The sequence below is a fragment of the Schistocerca nitens genome, chromosome 5 (genome assembly GCF_023898315.1).
Source record: "Schistocerca nitens isolate TAMUIC-IGC-003100 chromosome 5, iqSchNite1.1, whole genome shotgun sequence".
NCBI classification, from domain to species: Eukaryota; Metazoa; Arthropoda; class Insecta; order Orthoptera; family Acrididae; genus Schistocerca; species Schistocerca nitens.
In genome coordinates, this window is record NC_064618.1 from 464005597 (window position 1) to 464021125 (window position 15529).

Below are 15529 nucleotides of genomic sequence, written 5' to 3' on the forward strand. Positions count from 1 at the left end.
TCCCTGAAACTGTACAACCTCTGTTTTAGTCAGTTTGTCCAGGTCCCATGTCCTTAAATTCCCACCATTTTGCAGTTTCTTCAGGTTTAATCTACAGTCCATAACCAATAGATTGTGGTCAGAATCCACATCTGCCCCTGGAAATGTCTTACAATTTAAAACCTGGTTCCTAAATCTCTCTCTTACCATTATATAATCTATCTGATACCTCCTAGTATCTCCAGGATTCTTCCATGTATACATCCTTCTTTCATGATTCTTGAACCAAGTGTTAGCTATGATTAAGTTGTGCTCTGTGCAAAATTCTAACAGGTGGCTTCCTCTTTCATTTCTTACCCCCAATCCATATTCACCTACTACGTTTCCTTCTCTCCCTTTTCCTACTACCGAATTCCTGTCACCCATGACTATTAAATTTTCGTCTCCCTTCACTATCTGAATAATTTCTTTTATTTCATCATACATTTCTTCAATTTCTTCAAAATGGTTCAAATGTCTCTGAGCACTATGGGACTTAACATCTATGGTCATCAGTCTCCTAGAACTTAGAACTACTTAAACCTAACTAACCTAAGGACAGCACACAACACCCAGTCATCACGAGGCAGAGAAAATCCCTGACCCCGCCGGGAATCAATTTCTTCGTCATCTGCAGAGCTAGTTGGCATATAAACTTGTACTACTGTAGTAGGCGTGGGCTTCGTGTCTATCTTGGCCACAATAATGCGTTCACTATGCTGATTGTAGTAGCTTACCCGCATTCCTATTTTTTTATTCATTATTAAACTTCTCCTGCATTACCCCTATTTGACTTTGTATTTATAACCCTGTATTCGCCTGACCAAAAGTCTTGTTCCTCCTGCCACCGAACTTCACTAATTCCCACTATATATAACCCCCCCATGAACCATGGACCTTGCCGTTGGTGGGGAGGCTTGCGTGCCTCAGCGATACAGATAGCCGTACCGTAGGTGCAACCACGACGGAGGGGTATCTGTTGAGAGGCCAGACAAACGCGTGGTTCCTGAAGAGGGGCAGCAGCCTTTTCAGTAGTTGCAGGGGCAACAGTTTGGATGATTGGCTGATCTGGCCTTGTAACACTAACCAAAACGGCCTTGCTGTGCTGGTACAGCGAACGGTTGAAAGCAATGGAAAACTACAGCCGTAATTTTTCCCGAGGGCATGCAGCTTTACTGTGTGGTTAAATGATGATGACGTCCTCTTGGGTAAAATATTCCGGAGGTAAAATAGTCTCCCATTGGGATCTCCGGGCGAGGACTACTCAAGAGGACGTTGTTATCAAGAGAAAGAAAACTGGCGTTCTACGGATCGGAGCGTGGAATGTCAGATCCCTTAATCGGGCAGGTAAGTTAGAAAATTTAAAAAGTGAAATGGATAGGTTAAAGTTATATATTTTCCCCTTCACAGGATTTAAAATAATCACAGCAGGAGTCATACGTACGTGCAGCCCGAACACTGCAGCAAATGTGAGAGTTGTGTGTGCAGAAGTTGCGCCAACCCTTACAGCCCACCACAGGAACGAGAAGACTTAAAATGTGCATACACTACAAATGATACTCGCTCCTTGCACAAAAAATTCTTAAGCTTCAAGAACTTTTTCAGCTCAATAGTACACACATAACGAATCCTGCGTAGAGCAATCCCTCATGTTCTCTGACAACTGAACAATTTTTAAATGCATTTATACATCTAGGACAAATATATCACGCATGATTATGTAGTGTTAATCGAGAGGAAATAAAGTAGGGACATGTTTTCGACACAGCACTTATATTACTTAGCGCCATCAGAGATGAGCAACAAACCAAAATGTTGTTCGCTTTGGCCGCGAATGGGGAATAGTGGAGGGGTCCAACAACATTATCCTCATTGCGCTTGTCTTTCTTCTTCTCCGGGCTATATATATGGATTTACATGCCGAGTTTCTGCCTCTCAAATTCTGCAAAGTCCTAAAGTTTGACAGGGACTTCAGTTCCATGATGTTTATAATGCGTATGAGTATATACATATAGTATTTACTTGAACAATGTACAGTTTTTTCTCAAACTTTTCTCGGGAGTCGGAAGAGCCCATGTAAGGCAAGTATCGTCATACTTTTTCACGTTAATAATGGCTGTTTCATCAGCCGTATCTCTCAGAAGCGGGATATAATAAAAACCTCCGCATTATTGGTTTATAAACATATGTACAAATGTCCAACCACAGTATCCTGTTTAGTGCTAACCTTGAAAGTCATTCTTCAAATTCGGAGGATAGGGTCTGTATACCGTTTTTAACAGATTTTTCATACTGCTCAGCAAGGGGAGTGCCTCACGATATCTCACCAACCTGCCCCCACAAATGATGTGCGCTGTAACATTGAAGCAATTCTTCATTACAGGAAAGTCCCAGCTTAATATAGCATTTCATTTTGTGGCAGGATATCACGGATCATCAAGTATATGGGAAAATTCCTGTTTCTTAATATGTTGACAGGCATTGAAAAACACGACTGGATCTTGATATCCAGCCAAGTTCTCGAGCGGTTCTCGGCGCTTCAGTATGGAACCGCTCAACCGCTTCGGTCGCACGTTCGAATTCTGCCTCTGGCATGGATATGTGTGATGTCCTTAGGTTAGTTAGGTTTAAGTAGTTCTAAGTTCTAGGGGACTGATTACCTCAGATGTAAGTCCCATAGTGCTCAGAGCCATTTGAACCAAATTCTTGATCTGGGCATGTAAGATCCTTTCTCCAAATGTGCCCCAAATCAGTGCAAAAGGTATATGGAAACACATTTCATGCCTTTGAAATATCCCATTAGCAGCTTGAGTGGCATGCAAGCAGTAAAGCATTCGTAGTTGTGGGTGAAGTTGAGCCTACTTTTTCTAAACCATTTCGATACAGAGACATATTTTTACGGGGTGATGGGATCCCTAAATGTCTTGTACGATCGTTTTCAGCACCATTCAATTCATGTCTTATTTCCTGAAACAGAAATGTGAAGTTATTACCTATAAGATGAGATGTCATGAGAGTCCGATCACTTTTCACAATTTTTCCTTTCAAATGCAGGAAACTGTTGCTTGGAATCGTTAAAGCATCCTGGTGCTCAACGAGAAACCTAATCTCATCATTGTTATTAAACACGGCTGAAGTAAACGGCTTGTGTAAGAAATACTCTTCCCATATGATTTGTTCACCATAGTCCACTTGGGCAGTTATATCGAGCGACGTCATTGTATGGTTTATAGCCTAGTGATTTAAGGACGTTGTAGTTCTTCTACATTAGCAAGTTGTTTCCACTGTGATGGTAGACAGACGGTTGCCCTTACCTGTTTTATATTATACCCCCATGCTGCTTCAAGTGAAATCGTATTGAAATTTCTACACTGCAAAAGTCAGTGAGATGACCATCTTGGTCTACGGTATTCAACTTGAGCCTGCCTAATGTCGGGACTGTCAGTGGAAGATACCTGGCGTTGTCTGATATCTCAATTAGAGAAGAATATGTTGATATGTTGACTTTATGAATCAAAGTACCACTGACATATGAATTTTTTGGAGTACTCTAATCGACAGCACTACCATGTTTCTTTAACGCTGGTTAATAATTTTATTGTGATTCTTACTGTGTCGGCTTTTTATTCACCCAGCTGTGAAATTGTTTTTCCTATGTACAGTAGTCATACATAATACTTACGCATAAATTTTTAATTCTTTCACTAAATATTTGTTGATTTTCGAGGTTTTTGAGAATGTTAGATTAAGTAAATCAGGTGTTCTTTCAAAAGTTTTTAAGAATATTAGGTTCAGTAATCCCGGTGTTATTTCATATTCATTATTCTCAATCCATATATAACACTTATAAGTGGTGCACATAACATACCCCATTCTTTCCTGCTGACTCCATATGTTTCATTTGTGTTCGTATTGTTGTGATATTTAATGAATTCACATATTATATCTTCCCCATCATTCGCATAGATTGCATTGTTAATGTCAGTTGCTCGAGTTTCAGTAGCAGGCTTCAGTAACGGGCATTAATGCTCCTCTGAGACATTAAATCCTTTCCAAATTGCATAACTTTTAGAAATCGTAATTTCTGTCAAATCGCCTTATTTGCCTCAATGACTTTGTGTCTTGTGGTTGACATAGGGTTGTGTACTAAACAACTAACTTTAGGACAGTATGAAACTCATATACCCTCAGGCTACTAGAGATTTTTTCTGAAGAGATTGAAAAAACCAGCCAATCAGTCACAATACAAAGGTTTATTAGCCCTTGACCTGGGTTTCAATACAGGGTTACATTAAGTCCGGGAACACTTTCAATTATTTCTTGCACAAGAACCAAACATTGTACAGATATCATACGTATGTCATTTTGAAGAGGAAACCCTGGATTTTTTTTTTTTTTCATTTATACCGCCACAGCGTAGTTTGATAATTTGCCGTGTCGCGCTAGTCGCGAGCATGGCGAGTTCAGATGCGGAGCGAGCTTTCTGTGTGTTGGAGTTCGACAAAAACAAGTGTGCTACAGCTGTTCATAGATGTTTAGAACCGAGTACGGTAAGAAGCCACCAAGGAAGGAAAGCCATTTACCACTGGCACAACAAACTCGTTACGACGGGTTACCTGTGCCTGGCAAAGAGAAGCGGACGTCCCAGAGTGAGTGAAGTGAATGTGGAGCGCGTACGAGAGACATTCATAAGGAGTCCAAAGAAATCTGTGCGTCGTGCATCCCGTGAACTCTAAATAGCTCCAATGACAGTGTGGAAAGTCCTGCTATAGAAGCTGTCTATGAAGCCATTCAAATTGGAGCTAGTGCAGAAGATCAATGACGACGATGCCATGCTGGGACGGGTATGGCAAGAATTCGATTGCCGTCTGCCACGTCACTCATGGTTCGCATATTGAATGTTTGTAAAAAAAACTTTCAGAGTTTCTCTTCAAAATGCAATATGTATGACATCTGTACAATGTTTAGTTCTTGTGGAATAAATAATTGAATGTGTTCCCGTACTTTATGTACACCCTGTGTTTTTAAAAATATCTTCTTCAGAAGGAGTGGGCCCTTGAAATGTATATAAGCACTTATCAAAATTATTTTTACAAACATAACAAAATATTAATAATACAAAAATATTTGTAGGGTAAGTGTACTCACTTGTTACATCAAATGGTGGTACATTAGATTATCTGACGCCGAACGGCTCTTGTCGTATATAAAATTGACATGATAACAAGAATGATCACATGCCTTGGCTTTAGAGAGCAGCCAGATTACGTTTAGCGTACGTCAGAATATACGCGCACTGGTAGATGCTCTTGCCAACGTAAAATTATAACAGGAGTCACAGGATAAAATTTTGCGTAAAGTAAGTGTACATCAAGCTAAAGACAAAGGCAAACTGTTCGAATATACAGGTTCAAGCGAAAAATATGGGCTGCAGAGGGCGCTAGATACATGCGCGAAAGGACTGTGCCTTGTTTGTTTTAAATAACAGTAATTTATATTAAAGTAAGAATGAAATTTCCTCTACAGAGCTACTACAAATGCAATAGCTTTACTTTCATACATTACGTATAAGATTACTAAGACATTTACTGACATTTTAATAATGTACATAAATTCAGCGTGAAGAAGCTAGATTCCTATTTACATAAGGCCACTGTTACAAATGCAAGGGGAAAGAATAGGAAATATAAGCAAAACCAACGTCACTAAAAAGAAAAAAACTTCCGCTTAACACTACAGAAACTTCAGCGATAAGGAAAATTGGAAAGCAGTGTAACTGTATACACACGATTAAGCACTGCGTCTTGCTCGTAACGTAAGTTTACACTACAGCAATATGGCAATCTCGTACAGAAGGCCATTAATAAATGCAATAATTTTAGAGGTATACATTAAATATAAAATTATTTGTAAAACATTTTTGTAGCAAAGTGATGCTGCACGTAGATTTAGTGTGCCCAAGGCAACTATTACAAAAAATTACTTCTGTTACCAAAAAGGGTGGAGGACAGAACGAAATGGATAAAATCTACATCACAACATGAAAATGAGAACCTTTTGTTTAACTGCATCAACATCCTTTTTTGGAATAACAGCTGTAGGAAAATGTGTTGATAAGGCCATGATAAATGAAACCCAGTGATATGAAATGTCAGTACCATAACAGTAGAAAAAAAATATTTTGAGGAAAACGGCACATTCACCGACATTAGCGGAGATCGGGAAAAACGTATTACATGACCGTTATCAGCGGTTTAAATCCATCAAGGAAGTGCTACTCGCGAGTTGCAACTGATCGTTCAAAATGTTACCATTTCTCTTAGCAAAATGTTTATAAATTTTTAAGTTTTTTAATAAATCCAATTTCTAGCCTTTTATTTCCTTACGTAAAATTACGGTTTCTTCTATTCCGTTGGAGAATGGGCTCAAATAACAAAATTGTTCGGCAAATGAAGAATTATGCATATTCCCCCCTTTCTTACCAAACAGGTCCTCTTTATAATGGCTTAGTAGTTCTACCGGTCTGCACTATATAACAACTAGGGCAATATTTACAGACGATTTTATAGACGAGTCAATTTGTGTAAGGGTCTTGTTAAGTTTTTAATTTATGTACTAAATTTTCCTTCAAACTATTGTCCGTAGAAAAGGTAAATTTATAACTCTAAATCCAAGACGTGCTAATTCTTGTTTTTATGTCAATTTTATATATGACAAGCTTCAGCTAATCTAACGTACCATCATGTGATGTAACAAGTGACTACACTTGCCTCACAAATTTTTTCTATTATTAATATTCTATTATGTTTGTAAAAATAATTTTTGCAAGTGGCTATATACATTTTCAGGATCCATTCCTTCTGAAGAAGATGTTTTTAGAAATATTAAAACCCAGGTCAAGGGCTAATAAACCTTTGTATTGCAACTAGTTGATTGATTTTTTTCAACCTCTTGAGATTTATACAGTTGCCGATTAGCAACCATGTTTAAGGTTTTAAGGATTTCTTCCCTTTCTTCATCACTGTTGGCATGTTCTCAAATACAACCCTTGCAGCTAAGACACTGATTGTATTGGAGAATTTCTTGAACTTTGTGTTAATCTGTTGAACGTTCCTCTCAAATTTTGTGTCAGTGATCCTAATATGGCTTTCTGCCCTCGGTCCTTGTGCCTTGTGGCTGGACTCTGCTCCAGCACTACTGCATTTCTCCAGTGCTCAGATGAAGATTCTTTATAAATAAATAAATAATGATGATGGGATATGCAGCTACAGTATTCGAAAATTCCTTAAATAAAATAAAACACCTGGGCACATTCAGACAGGGGAGGGGGTGAAGGTATTGTTGTGGAGTGGGGGTATTGCGGGGGAATGAGGGTAGGAGTGACATTGATAAGGGATGCCCTTGAGGGGAGAAATTTGGCAACAATGTAGCCTGTTCTTAAACTGGATAAATATAACTTCTGCGTTGATCCCAAGACGAACAAGTAACGTAAGCAGTGGTAACATGTGGCATTCAGTACCACAGAATAAGGCAAAGACACAATGATTATCAGGCAGGGTGATGTTGAATATTTTTTGGTTCAAAATTGGTTTAAATGGCTCTAAGCACTATGGGACTTAACATCTGAGGTCATCAGCCCCCTAGACTTAGAACTATTTAAACCTAACTATACTAAGGACATCACACTCGTCCATGCCCGAGGCAGGATTCGAACCTACGACCGTAGCAGCAGCGCAGTTCCGGACTGAAGCGCCTAGAACCGTTCGGCCACAGCGGCCGGCCATTTCTTTCTTTTTTTTTTTTTGGGGGGGGGGGGGGATGGCATGGTGTTCTGTTAGCAGATTATGCTCGTAAGGCACAAACTCTCACGGGAGCATCCTACCTAAAAGTCTTGACGAAAAAAATGGAAGTTCTCAAGATGAAGTGTCGAAAGCTGTCTAAAGGACTGTTTTTGGTTAAAAACAGTGCCCCATCTCATTTTCCACAGTTCACGGCTACACATGATGTATTTTGGGCTAATGAGTTTTACCCATCCGTATATTCTCCTGAAATGGCATGCAGTGACTTCTTCCTTTTTCCTCGGCAGTCAGTTCCAGAATGATGACGAGGTGATTTTAAAGATGTAACGTTTTCTGAACCACCAAAATGCAGTTTTGAACAGCAAAAGTCTCAGTCAAATAATCCATCATTCAGAAAAACGTGTCGCAATGAAGACCGAATAAGTAGAAAAGACCCAACATTTTTAGTAAGTTTAATGAGCGCAGCCTGAATTTTTGGAGGTGCTGATTAAAACTTTATTACACACCTTGTACATGTAACGAGAAGACGTTCTGGAGTGGCGCTCTTCAGTTTTCTTCATATTTACAGGATTTGAATGTCAGTGCCTGGACATCAGTTTCATTATGCAGTATGATGCAGTTCTGAAAAAAATTCTGAAATGTTGCCTTTGAAGATTATATTATTTTTAAGTGCTGTTAAGTACAAAATATTTTAATTCATTAAAATATGCGCCTCTAGGTACCTGCATACATTGCGTGAAAGTATTGTCATCGTAATGCCACCGGTTCGAATCTCGCTAGTGGTAACTTCTTTTAAGTATATTTAAGTGCCGTATTTCTTAATAAATGGGACGTTAACAGACAATTACTGAATAATGTTAGCTAATAGAAATAACCTATTTTTTATTTTTTATTACTAATAGCGTGAAATTCGCGTATTCACAATGAATTAAAATTAAATGCAAAAATTCAAAAGTTTAAGTAGAATATAAAATATTTATTTTATTTCAAGCGATTCATTACTGTTATTGTTGGATGTCAGTTTTTTATACAACAATAGGGCATCCCACGTCTGTATCAAATTTTATTTTTAGTGTAACCACAAATTAAAAATAAAAAGGTGAACAACCGAACAGGCGACTGCATGATTGTCATACTTGTGCACTACTCTACCAGGAATGATATAACTACGACTTTTTAGAGTGTAAAATATAATCGTTCGTCTTTAGGAAATTGACACTTTCCTTCAGATTTCTGTTAGTATGAAGGAAATCGAATGGACTAGTCTGCAAGGCTCCCGTGTAAGTATGCGCGACAGTAGTGGGAAAGTTGAGAAAAATCGGTGGCCAGTTGCGTCTATGCTTTCCTGGGAAACGCCGCACATAGATAATCAGGTATATAGATAGGGCTAGCTTAAACAGGCAAGGCTAGCATAAAGCTCAGACGATACAAGTGGCCGCTTGGGGTGCCAAACTGAAAGTGTGCAGGGGCACCTAAGTACAACATCTTTATACATAACTAGCTTTTGCCCGTGACTTCGTGCACGTGAATTTCGAAACCTGAAGCTTATTATCAGTGAGAAAAACGGATATGAAATAATGAAGCTGAAGCTTTCAAAAGGGGGCAACGGTAAAGAACAGATATGTTGGTAAGCAGAGATACAGGTGTTTGAAGTATCAAATACCAACAGACTTGGATAGGGGAACAACCTAATGTTGTATTTAGAGAAATTACGAAAATTAAAGGATCTGTGCTTACAAACACATTAATTCTTTGCTGTTACGCCCTTTCAAAAACTTTACCTACAGTTCTTTTTATGTACGTTTTTCTCACCGGTAATAAATTTCAGCATTTTCCAGGATTCATACAGGTTACAGATCCACGCGGACGAAGTTCCGGGCAAGGCATTATTGCTGCTCCACAAACTTATCAACCATAATAGTTACACCTATTCAAGAATGAATTCAAGAATGTGTATGGATACAGGATAAAACTGTTAAAATTATTATTATTATCTTTACTTTCTCAGACGTATGTATGGATACAGGATAAAACTGTTAAAATTATTATTATTATCTTTACTTTCTCAGACGTTAAGTCTGGTTAGGGATGGAGTGACGCGGACCTTTATCAAGCGTCACTTCCTTTTTGCTGTACGGTATATGTTATATTGCATTTAGGAACTTTCGGGTAATTGAACATGTATCAATAATTACGGATTTCTGTAATTGTATATATAAGTTTGGATGTAGCTGTATTGCATTGATGTACTGGTGGATATTGTGTGGTATGACTCCTGTAGTTGATAGTATAATTGGTATAATGTCAACTTTATCCTGATGCCACATGTCCTTGACTTCCTCAGCCAGTTGGATGTATTTTTCAATTTTTTCTCCTGTTTTCTTTTGTATATTTGTTGTATTGGGTATGGATATTTCGATTAGTTGTGTTAATTTCTTCTTTTTATTGGTGAGTATGATGTCAGGTTTGTTATGTGGCGTTGTTTTATCTGTTATAATGGTTCTGTTCCAGTATAATTTGTATTCATCATTCTCCAGTACATTTTGTGGTGCATACTTGTATGTAGGAACGTGTTGTTTTATAAGTTTATGTTGTAAGGCAAGCTGTTGATGTATTATTTTTGCGACATTGCCATGTCTTCTGGGGTATTCTGTATTTGCTAGTATTGTACATCCGCTTGTGATGTGATCTACTGTTTCTATTTGCTGTTTACAAAGTCTGCATTTATCTGTTGTGGTATTGGGATCTTTAATAATATGCTTGCTGTAATACCTGGTGTTTATTGTTTGATCCTGTATTGCAATCATGAATACTTCTGTCTCACTGTATATATTGCCTTTTCTTAGCCATGTGTTGCATGCGTCTTGATCGATGTGTGGCTGTGTTAGATGATATGGGTGCTTGCCATGAAGTGTTTTCTTTTTCCAATTTGCTTTCTTCGTATCTGTTGATGTTATGTGATCTAAAGGGTTGTAGAAGTGGTTATGAAATTGCAGTGGTGTAGCCGATGTATTTATATGAGTGATTGCCTTGTGTATTTTGCTAGTTTCTGCTCGTTCTAGAAAGAATTTTCTTAAATTGTCTACCTGTCCATAATGTAGGTTTTTTATGTCGATAAATCCCCTTCCTCCTTCCTTTCTGCTTAATGTGAATCTTTCTGTTGCTGAATGTATGTGATGTATTCTATATTTGTGGCATTGTGATCGTGTAAGTGTATTGAGTGCTTCTAGGTCTGTGTTACTCCAATTCACTACTCCAAATGAGTAGGTCAATATTGGTATGGCATAAGTATTTATAGCTTTTGTCTTGTTTCTTGCTGTCAGTTCTGTTTTCAGTATTTTTGTTAGTCTTTGTCTATATTTTTCTTTTAGTTCTTCTTTAATATTTGTATTATCTATTCCTATTTTTTGCCTGTATCCTAGATATTTATAGGCATCCGTTTTTTCCATCGCTTCTATGCAGTCGCTGTTATCCAATATGTAATCTTCTTGTTTAGTGTGTTTTCCCTTGACTATGCTATTTTTCTTACATTTGTCTGTTCCAAAAGCCATACTTATATCATTGCTGAATCCTTCTGTTATCTTTAGTAATTGGTTGAGTTGTTGATTGGTTGCTGCCAGTAGTTTTAGATCATCCATGTATAGCAAATGTGTGATTTTGTGTGGGTATGTTCCAGTAATATTGTATCCATAATTTGTATTGTTTAGCATGTTGGATAGTGGGTTCAGAGCAAGGCAGAACCAGAAAGGACTTAATGAGTCTCCTTGGTATATTCCACGCTTAATCTGTATTGGCTGTGATGTGATATTATTAGAGTTTGTTTGGATATTAAGTGTGGTTTTCCAGTTTTTCATAACTATGTTTAGGAACTGCATCAATTTAGGATCTACTTTGTATATTTCCAATATCTGTAGTAACCATGAGTGGGGTACACTATCAAAAGCTTTTTGGTAATCAATGTATGCGTAGTGTAGTGACCTTTGTTTAGTTTTAGCTTGATATGTCACCTCTGCATCTATTATCAGTTGCTCTTTACATCCTCGTGCTCCTTTGCAACAGCCTTTTTGTTCTTCATTTATAATTTTGTTCTGTGTTGTATGTGTCATTAATTTCTGTGTAATGACTGAAGTTAATATTTTGTAGATTGTTGGTAGGCATGTTATGGGGCGATATTTAGCTGGGTTTGCTGTGTCTGCTTGATCTTTAGGTTTCAGATAGGTTATTCCATGTGTAAGTGTATCAGGGAATGTGTATGGGTCTGCAATGTAACTGTTAAATAATTTAGTTAGATGTGAATGTGTTGAGGTGAACTTCTTTAGCCAGAAATTTGCTATTTTATCATTTCCAGGGGCTTTCCAATTGTGCGTAGAATTAATTGCTCGGGTGACTTCATGTTGCAAAATTATCACTTCAGGCATTTGTGGTATCATCTTGTATGAGTCTGTTTCTGCTTGTATCCACCGTGCATGCCTGTTATGTTGTACCGGGTTTGACCATATGTTGCTCCAGAAGTGTTGCATGTCTGTTATGTTTGGTGGATTGCCTATTTTAATGTGTGTGTTATCTATTGTCTGGTAAAATTTCTTTTGGTTTGTGTTGAATGTTTGGTTTTGTTTCCTTCTATTTTCACTTTTTTTGTATCTTCTAAGTCGTTTGGCCAATGCTTGTAACTTCTGCTTCTTTTCATCTAATTGCTCCATTGCTTCTTGTTGTGAGATTTTACCTAACCTTTTTCGTTTTTTGTCTGATATTTCATTTCTTATAAATTGTGTTAGCTGTCCGATGTCTTTTCTCAGTTTTTCTATTCTGATCTGTAGCCTGTGTTGCCATGCTGGTTTTGTGGGTTTCTTCTGTGTGTTGGTTGGTTCTGATCTCTGCCTAGTGTGTATATTTAGTGTAGTGAGTGCTCCTACATAAACCAGTAGTTGTAACTCTTCCATTGTTGTATTTTCATTTATTTTGTTGTGTATGATTGTGTTGATAGTTGTTATTGTTGTTTCGACTTGTGGGTTATTTGGTGGTCTATGCAAGAATGGTCTAATGTCTGTATTTGTGTCTTTGTATTCTATATATGTCAGCTGAAATTTCTCTTCTATATCTAACATGTGTGTCACTTCGTGTTCTATTTGTGCTTGTTCTGGTGGCTGTCTTAAGATTTCGTTTTCCTCTGATTGTTTAATTTGTGTGTGTTGTTCTTTGTTTGTTTGCTCTGGGATGTTTGAGTCCATTACTGTATTTTCTTCCTCTTCTTCTGATTGCACATTATTTTGTTCCAGTATTTGTTGTACTTGTTGTTTGATGTTTTCTAATTCTGACTGGGGTATCCTGTTATTTTTTATTATTACACGGATCTGATCAGCTAGTCGTTGTTATTATTATTATTATTATTATTATTATTATTATTATTATTATTATTATTTTCGATTATTCCCATTTAAGAGAGCGTTTGAACTTGAATTCCTTTATGATGATTGTTTATGTTTCTTCTGAGCCCAAATTTTCTTCATGTGTTCACTGTGATGTTTCTTTCGCTCCGCTGTCCATTTGCATCCTGGTCTCTTCTGTGTTGTGGTGTCAAATTTATGTTTTTTGATGATGTTCCTGAATTCAGTTCTATTTTCTGCATCGTTTACTGTTATGTGTGCTTGTCTGAGGTCCTCTTCAACTTCTTTTATCCATTTTGTTTTTCCCCTGCCTGAGTTGATGACTTTAAGAATTCGCTTTGAAATTCTGTTTTCATTCATCCTGTGGATATGTCCGTAGAACTGCATTCTTCTTTTCCTTATTGTATCAGTAATCTTGTCTGTGTATTTATATAATTCTGATGATGGTCTCTTCTTCCAGATTCCTTCCTCTTGTATCGGGCCAAAAATTTTCCTGAGAATTTTCCTTTCTTGTTTCTCTATTTCTTTGATTTTAGCTTGCCCACCTATTTGTGTTGTTTCAGATGCATACAGTGCCTCCGGAAGTACGACAGTGTTGTAGTGCCTCAATTTTGCGTTAATGAATATGGAATTTTTGTTATAATAGTTCCACGTGAGTTTATATGCTTACTGTAGTTTTTTTTTATTCTTTCCTCATTGGCCTTTAGGTTGATCCCTGATGGCTGGATGATTTCTCCCAGGTACTTAAAATGTGGTACTTGTACGATTTTCCCATGGGTTGTCACAATAGGCAATTTGTCTTGTGGCACTCTTTCTATGTACTGGGTTTTCTCATATGAGATTTGCAGGCCAGTTCTTAGTGCAATTTCGTGTAACTTCTCTATGGCGTTAGTGGCTTCTTTTCCATTATTTGTGAGGATTGCAAGGTCATCCGCAAAAGCTAAACACTTCACACTGAATCTATTATCTTTTCTAATGCCAATTTGGACTCCTTTGACTTCTTTTTCCCATGTCCTGATAATTTTTCCAAGAATGATATTAAAGAGTAATGGCGAAAGTCCGTCACCCTGTCGCACTCCAGTTTGGATTTTAAATGGTTCCGAGATATCCCCCATAAATTTAACCTTGGAGACCGTGTCAGTTAATGTTTCCCGAATGATTGCTCTTGTCTTTCTGTCAATGCTGAATTCTTCCAGCGTCTTGCAGAGCACTACTCTGTCTATTGAGTCGTAGGCCTTTTTAAAATCTACAAAAGTGACCACTGTGTTTCGGGTGTTTCTCATCTGGAGAACCATTTTCAGATTCCATGTCTGCTCTATGCATGATCGTCCCTTGCGAAAACCATCCTGGTATTCTCCTATTTGTGGGTCAGCTTGTTCTTCTAATCAATTCATGAGAACTTTTGATAGGATTTTATATGTGACCGGTACGAGTGAGATACCCCTGTAATTATTTGGTTCAGTTTTGTCCCCTTTTTTGTGGAGTGGATGGATGGTACGCATTTCCATTCAGAAGGGATCTGTTCTGTTTCCCAAATGTTTGATATGATTTTGTGAATTTTTCCTGTTAATCTTTCATCATTTAGTTTCCATAGTTCTGCAATAATTCCATCTTCTCCTTGGGCTCTATTGTTTTTCAGTGTCTTGATAATTTCTACTATTTCGTTGGTGGTTGGCTGTTTAGCATCAGGATTTGGTGTAGACGTCTCGTAGTGAATATCCTCCGTAGGTCTTTCGCAGTTGAGAAGTTTGTTGAAATAGTCTACGAGCATTTTAACATTTATTCTTCGTGTTAGTTTCTAGTGAACCATCCGGTTTCTTGAAGCGAAGATTGGGTGGCTGGTATCCTGCAATATGTTCTTTAAACGTCTTCTAAAAATTCCTGGTGTTGTTCTTCTTAAAGTCTTGTTCTATCTCATCTAGTCGCCGTTTGTCATAATTTCTTTTTTCCCTCCGAATAGTTTTCGATGTTTGTTTTCGGATTACTAGAAATTGTTGCCATTTTTCTGATGTTTTGTGACTATTGAAGTTTTTCCAGGCATTGGTCCTTTCTTCTATTGCTTGGTCACATATTATATTCCACCACCTGTGTTTTCTCCTTCTCGGGGGTTGACCCAATTTCATCGTGGATTTGAGGACGTCCACAAGTTCTGTCCAGTTTGTGGTGTTTGTCTGACTAATTTCCTGTAAGATGTTTTCCTTGTTGAGTTTTATGTATTCGGGGTCTGGTCTCAGTACTTTGGTTAGTTTTGGCTTTTTTCTATTGGGTTGTAATCTGGTCTTTATCTGTAGAATATGGTGGTCTGAGTCAAAAAATCCTCTTCTCGTT